An 8,124-nucleotide genomic window follows, 5' to 3' on the forward strand; every position below is an offset into this window, starting at 1 on the left:
GAATTCAAAGAGAATTGTAGATTTAAAGTCAGAGTAGTCGAGCTGCAAGTTTGGCTGACTTAGATAATTTTCAACGATTTTGACCTTAGAATTGAAATTAATTGTACATGCTCTCAAAAGTCTCATTCACTAAATATCAATATAAATAAATAGCAATGTTTTCTAGTATTTTTCAGCCTTGGTCAGTAATCCTAGGATTAACATTAGCAATCACTACGTGCCTGCAAGTCAGTTTTCAATTACTGCTACTCAGTATTTAGTGAATGGACCGCAATGGAGACTGTACATTAGACAATACATCTACAATACAAGCAAAGTATAAAATGTGTTCCAAAACAGATGTATTATAAATACTCTGCAACTAATCTTGAACATCTAGCCTGATTTATTAAATTTCAGTTTGCCACAATTAACAGTTTTGTAAATAAACCCTATTATTTGTGTGCTTGTATTTCTTAAGAAATTAGCATTTAGAATTTGCACACCGTTACATACTGAAATAAATAAATATCCCTATAATGAGGTTAATCAATATCCTTATAATGAGTATTCCACAAAGTTAATTCTTTCTAATATAGTTAACCCACTTATGCCTAAATACATAAGTTTGTGTGACAGGTGACTGAGAAATAAATAGTTAATTGTATTCTTCCATTAATCTGTATAAATAAATACAGGAATCACATTTTGTTTTACCAATTCCAAATAACAAAGCGAATCAGAGATATTGAGGAGTAAATACTGCAAGAATTCTTATATATATGTTTAAATTGTAACCCCCTTCTCAATGGAGCTCATGCTCAGAAAAAAAAGCTTAAAAGGATACCATAGTTACCATAACTACTTCAAATGACTGAAGTATTTATGATGCCTGCAATTTGCCGGCACTGGATTCCACATCACTGTAAATGGTTTAGTAACTGTGTAGCAATAATAAAAAGCACTGGTAAAACACTTTTGATAAAGCCTATCCGAAGAGAAATGTGTTAAGTGTATTGTTTATAACTTTATCACTATTTTATCTTATTATATACTGTATTACTGTTATTATTTTTTAATATTAAAGTACTTTCTTTAATTGGACCTAACGTTGCTGCTGTTGGATTGTTTGGAGCTATATCCCTGGTGGGGATCATACCACCCAAGTGCTTTGGATTGAGCAAACTGGAATTTGCTCGTTAGCATGTGAGTTGCTTTAACTTATTTATTTTTACACTTCTTTTCACAGTGTACACTATTGTGGTTCTGTTTGTTTATCTCCACATATACACTGACAAAATAATTTATATTTACACCTGTATCCTTGAGTGGAGATCATACCACTTTAAGCAATATCAGAGGAGCCAGGTTTTATGGCTCTGTTACACGTGAGTGTACTTTTTATAGTATAGTTTTTACCTACCCTTGTTTCATAGCTCTACATACTTCATCATATATGATTTTTATTTGTTTATTTTTTATGAGGATACCCCCTTCTACTATAATTTGATGAATTACCTCTGCACTTGATCCATAGGCGGAGAATATTATGCACAGGCGCATACACTGGAGCTGTATTGAAGTTCCAGAAACGTGTGAGTGCACATCTTTTAATTTACCTATCACACGTACAGTTTTAAAATGCTACACTATTATTTCTTCTCTGGTTCTCTCCAAATAAACCTTGTCAAGGATTACTGAACCGCTGCACTTACCACTGTTTTTATCCAGTTTTCTGATCGGAAAAGAGAAACTGCGTATTGGTGTTTGTGTTGCTTGTGGACTATTATCAGCTTGCTCCCACGCTGAATTGTATTTTTGTGTTATAGTGATAAAAATATATATGCACATACACACATTCTCTCTCTCTCTCTCTCTCACACACACACACACACACTACTTTTTGAAGATATTGGATTGTTCTACTTCTTAAAATATGGATTTCTATAACAGACAATGCACACACTGGGATTTATTCACTAAAAGGTGAATTGTAATGAATAATGAATTGTAAACAAAGCACAAGTGGCGCTTACAAAATGAGCAGTCTCCAGCCAGACTTTCACTGCTAATATTGCAAAGATGGATAGTGATACTCTGCAAGTGTCAGCTGAGTACTTTCAGTCCATCACTTCAAGCAATCCCTGGTATGAATTGGTATGGTACAAGGAAGAGCATAACTTTGCCATCAACATATTGTAATTGGGAACTGTTCTGAAGGCTGCTGGGAACTGAGCATCCCTGCTTAATAAAGAGTAAGCATTTTAACAGTAATGGAAGATCTGGTGCCCACAGACCCCAGGCACCATTACATCTTCAATCTGTTGAAGTGGTTATGGTCCCTATAATGTCCCTTTAACAACTGTTTGAAACTGGGTATGAATAACTAAACACAGCAGTGAACATTTTTTAAACAGATTGTTTATACCAATCCTAGAATATAAGTATTATGCATCATAACTCAAACCCTACCTAAACCCATCTTCGTATCACTTCATCTCATCATGTCCTGCTTCAACTTTTCAGCGAAGTTATTAAGAAATGTTGGTGTAACATTTTTTTATTTCAGGTAGGGACAAGATGTCGTTGTCAAGTCTGTCCATGATCACATTATTCACAGAGAGCTGAATATGGAAAGAAATATACCAACTAATAAGAATGTAAGAAAAAAAGCTGCCGTAAATAGATTTTAAAGGAATAGTCTGTGCCCATTCTGTGCATATATTAATGATGTAGTTTTGCAACTTTTATCTTACCCTTTAGCCACATCTCCTATTATACAAAACAACTTTCTTATGAGACGCTCTTAAGAGTATGTACTAAACTCATCCAATAAGGGAGTCCTGGCAGAGCCAGGCCCAAATAGGGAATCTATATTGAATATAATATTGAATATTGCTACAGATGTATATATATACAGTTGCAGTGATCTACCTCGATGTGCCATTGCAAGCTTGTATAGCGAGGGAATCCAGGAGACTTTCTGCATGCTCCTCAGCTTCATGCTCCTCCTCTCTCTCGTAAGCCTGGCTGTCAGAGCGTTGCTGTTGGTTACCACAGCAACACTCTGACACTGCACATGCTCAGACACTGTACTCTGCTGGGGCTCACGACAAAAATAAAATGTAAAAAGCACATAAACGTCCAATGGACTTGAAGTCCAGCGGACACAATGGGATCCCTTATGGATGTTAAGAAAAATGAATAGTAGCTCTGAAACGCTCGTCGGCTTAATATTTTCTTTTTCTTATATCAGTGCACAGTTTTTCTAGCACAGATGATGATCAAGTGGCAGATTTCCAAGGGGGATTATTAAGTAGTGATATGTTTGCATGAGGATGATATTGGGGGGAGATAGGTGGATTAATTAGGGGAAGAATTGGGAGATTTATTTGGAGTTATAGGAGACAGGAGTACCGCCCTTTTTTTGCATCAAGCTTTCTTTTTGGCTAATAGTTAGCGACCTTGAAGTCGAACATATACTAGATAGCTATAAGAAGGCTGATGCATGTTCCCTTTTTTTCAGTGCAACAAACAGATAACTATCTGGAACAATCACTGGGCAACCAAGGAATGTTGCGTCCCTTCTTCCTGACCAGATGTAAGAGGTAGGAAGGGAGAAACCCTAAATAAAACTAAATTAAATATTAAAGTAAATAAAACTATTCCCCTCTCACTGCAATGATCACAGCTCCTATACCACCCCCTATGCAGCACCCATGATGCACCAATATTGAATACACTATACACACACTGCATTCACTAAACACACACAGTGTATCCACTAAACACACAAACTACACCCAATATACACTCACACTGCATCCAGTATACACACTCTGCATCCACTATACACACACACACACAGTGCATCCACTAAACACACACTGCATCCACTATACACACACTGCATTCCTTACACACACTCAGTATATCCACTAAACACACACCTCATCCACTATGCATAAACTGCATCCACTACACACATATTGCATTCACTATATACACGCACACAGTGCATCCACTAAACACACAAACACACAGTGCATCCACTAGATACACCCATTACATTCACTATACACAGACATTGCATCCACCTAACACAAACACACACTGCTTACACCATACACACACAGTGCATCCACTAAAAACACACACTACACCCACTATACACACACTGCATCCGCTATAAACACACATTTTATCCACTACACACATACAGTGCATCCACTAAACACACACACTACATGCACTGTACACAAACTACATCCACTATATACACACACTACATCCACTAAACACACATACAAACACACTGCATCCACTATACTGACTCCCTTACACACACACACATTACACGCACACAATGGACACGCTATACACATGCTACATTACTTCTACACTGGATTCCTTATACACATACACTACATTCCCTAAACACACATTACATCTCCTACAAATACTACATTCCCCTACCAATGCTCTAGTTGTTTGCGAGATTGGGGGAAGAATGGGATCGGACCCTGTGGGTGTACTCTGGAGCAGGCCCTGTGGGCTGACTTCTGGTGGTTTTTGAGCTGTGTAAGGGGCCCCAACATTTCTGAAGACCACCCTGGTTAATCCCCATTTCTGCTTACTGCTTTCAAGTCTCCAGATTCTCTACTACTAAATCAATAAATAATCAAAGATAAATTCAGTAGGAGTTCCAACCATCTTAGCTTTCAGGTAGACTTTTATTAAAGCATCAAGGTAAAATTACAGCAACGTTTCTTCTTATGCCGTAATCATGAATGAGAAGGGAGCAAGCCAAAATGTTGTGATTTTACCTCTTGCTGGTTGAGTGTGTTCCTGAATTTATTTTTGAATAAGAGATTTGTGTGAGCTGGGTTGCTGATAGGCAATCACTGTCCTTTACTGTCTGCCCCTCTCTCCTAAGCATGGCTTTGAATTACTTTAAGGGATAATAAGGGATTAAGCTGGCATTATATAAATGCCAATATTAAATACTCCTAAATCACTTTAGCATGCTGAAATGTTTTATGTGTGAAAGGTGTGTCATCTTTTTTTAATTTTACAAAAAGTGCAGATTTCAATAGAAATTACTTAGCACTTTTATAAATTGTGTTTTTATGTATCTTAACATGCTTGTATAACGTATTCCACTTTTTGTTTGCTGTAGTGTATTTAACCCCTTCCCCACCGCGGATGTAGGAGGTACATCCCACAAAAAACAATTGTTTAGGTGATCGCTTCCAGCCACTCTATGGGTATTACACAATATCCCCACACTGCCGCGAGATCACTTCCGGGTTGCCGCACGTAGCACCCGGGAGTGTGGAGCAGAGCATCGGAAGCCTTCAGGCTTATGTCAAAATACACTTAGAATGAAATTATATATATATATATATATATATATATATATATATGTGTGTGTGTATATCCCCTTTATGCCCATGGACGTACTAGGTACGTCCGACAAAAAATGGTCGTTAGGAGCCCTGGATTTACCTGGACTGGCGATCCGCGGCGATCACAGTCGAGGGGGACTGCCGGAGACCACAGCAAACAAATAAGACCTTGTAACTTTCCAAAACACCATGAAACCTGTACATGGGGGGTATTGTTATACTCAGGAGACGTTATTGAACACAAATATGAGTGTTTAAAACAGTAAAACTTATTATGACGATAAAATCACCAGTAAAAGTGCAGTTTCTGTGTAAAAAAATGCAAAACACAAATATGAATGTTAAATTTGGCCAGCATTTGTGGTTAAGTGGCTACTATAAAATACTGGACATACTCCATTTTCAATACCATGGGTTGTCTTCTTTTACAAATGGTATGCCATGATGGGGTTAATTTTCATTCCTGGGCTGCTATCCGGTCTTAAAGGCAACATAGGCCCAGCAAGCCAATCTGACAAATTTCAATGTGCAAGCAAGGAAAAGGGAAAAACCCTACCATTTGCAAAAACATATAAAACCTGTACATTGGGGGCACTGTTGTACTCGGGAGATGTTACTAAACACATATTGTTCTCTGTTAGTAACACATAACAGGAACTGATAATTCATGCCTAAAGTAAAATGTGAGAGAAAAATAACACAAAATAAATGCCTACCCAAAAGTTTATAAAAGACTAGTGGTAGAATTAGTGCATGGAAAGTGTTAAAATACATAGGGGTGCTGTGTGTGGGGGGTAAGGGTGCTGTGTGTGGGAGAAGTAGGGGTGCTGTGTGTGTGTGTGGGGGTGGTAGGGGTGCTGTGTGTTTATGGGGTGGTAGGGGTGCTGTGTGTGGGGGAGTGGGGGTGCTGTGTGTGGGGGGGTAGGGGTGCTGTGTGGGGGGTAGGGTGCTGTGTGTGGTGTGCTGTGTGTGGGGGTAGGGGTGCTGTGTGTGGGGGGAGTTGGGATGTGGAGTGCTGTGTGGGGGGTAGGGGTGCTGTGTGTGGGGGGTAGGGGTGCTGTGTGTGGGAGCAGTAGGGGTGTGGGGTGCTATGTGGGGGGGTACGGGTGCTGTGTGTGTGTGGGGTAGGGGTGCTGTGTGTGGGGGGGTAGGGGTGCTGTGTGTGGGGGGTAGGGGTGTGGGGTGCTGTGTGTTGGGGGTAGGGGTGCTGTGTTGGGGGGGTAGGGGTGCTGTATTGGAGGGTAGGGGTGCTGTGTTGGGGGCAGGGGTGCTGTGTTGGGGGTAAGGGTGCTGTGTGTGTGGGAAGTTGGGATGTGGGGTGCTGTGTGGGGCGTAGGGTGCTGTGTGTGGGGGGATAGGGATGTGGGGTGCTGTGTTGGGGGCAGGGGTGCTGTGTTGGGGGTAAGGGTGCTGTGTTGGGGGGTAGGGGTGCTTTGTGTGTGGGGGTAAGGGTGCTGTGTGTGGGAGCAGTAGGGGTGTGGGGTGCTATGTGGGGGGGTAGGGGTGCTGTGTGTGTGTGGGGTAGGGGTGCTGTGTGTGGGGGGGTAGGGGTGTGGGGTGCTGTGTGTTGGGGGTAGGGGTGCTGTGTTGGGGGGGGTAAAGGTGCTGTGTTGGAGGGTAGGGGTGCTGTGTTAGGGGCAGGGGTGCTGTGTTGGGGTAAGGGTGCTGTGTGTGGTGGTAAGGGTGCTGTGTGTGTGGGAAGTAGGGATGTGGGGTGCTGTGTGGGGGGTAGGGGTGCTGTGTTGGGGGTAAGGGTGCTGCGTTGGGGGGTAGGGGTGCTTTGTGTGTGGGGGGTAAGGGTGCTGTGTGTGGGAGCAGTAGGGGTGTGGGGTGCTATGTGGGGGGTAGGGGTGCTGTGTGTGTGTGGGGTAGGGGTGCTGTGTGTGGGGGATAGGGGTGCTGTGTGTGTGTGTGGGGTAGGGGTGCTGTGTGTGGGGGGATAGGGATGTGGGGTGCTGTGTTGGGGGTAAGGGTGCTGTGTTGGGGGTAGGGGTGCTTTGTGTGTGGGGGTAAGGGTGCTGTGTGTGGGAGCAGTAGGGGTGTGGGGTGCTATGTGGGGGGGTAGGGGTGCTGTGTGTGTGTGGGGTAGGGGTGCTGTGTGTGGGGGGTAGGGGTGCTGTGTGTGGGGGGGTAGGGGTGTGGGGTGCTGTGTGTTGGGGCTAGGGGTGCTGTGTTGGGGGGGTAAGGGTGCTGTGTTGGGGGGTAGGGGTGCTTTGTGTGTGGGGGTAAGGGTGCTGTGTGTGGGAGCAGTAGGGGTGTGGGGTGCTATGTGGGGGGGTAGGGGTGCTGTGTGTGTGTGGGGTAGGGGTGCTGTGTGTGGGGGGGTAGGGGTGCTGTGTGTGGGGGGGTAGGGGTGTGGGGTGCTGTGTGTTGGGGGTAGGGGTGCTGTGTTGGGGGGGTAGGGGTGCTGTGTTGGAGGGTAGGGGTGCTGTGTTGGAGGGTAGGGTGCTGTGTTAGGGGCAGGGGTGCTGTGTTGGGGTAAGGGTGCTGTGTGTGGGGGTAAGGGTGCTGTGTGTGTGGGAAGTAGGGATGTGGGGTGCTGTGTGGGGGGTAGGGTGCTGTGTGTGTGTGGGGTAGCGGTGCTGTGTGTGGGTTGGTAGGGGTGCTGTGTGTGGGGGGATAGGGATGTGGGGTGCTGTGTTGGGGGGCAGGGGTGCTGTGTTGAGGGGTAAGGGTGCTGTGTTGGGGGGTAGGGGCGCTTTGTGTGTGGGGGGTAGGGGTGCTGTGTGTGTGGGGG

The sequence above is a fragment of the Pelobates fuscus genome, chromosome 7 (assembly GCF_036172605.1).
Source record: "Pelobates fuscus isolate aPelFus1 chromosome 7, aPelFus1.pri, whole genome shotgun sequence".
NCBI lineage: Eukaryota > Metazoa > Chordata > Amphibia > Anura > Pelobatidae > Pelobates > Pelobates fuscus.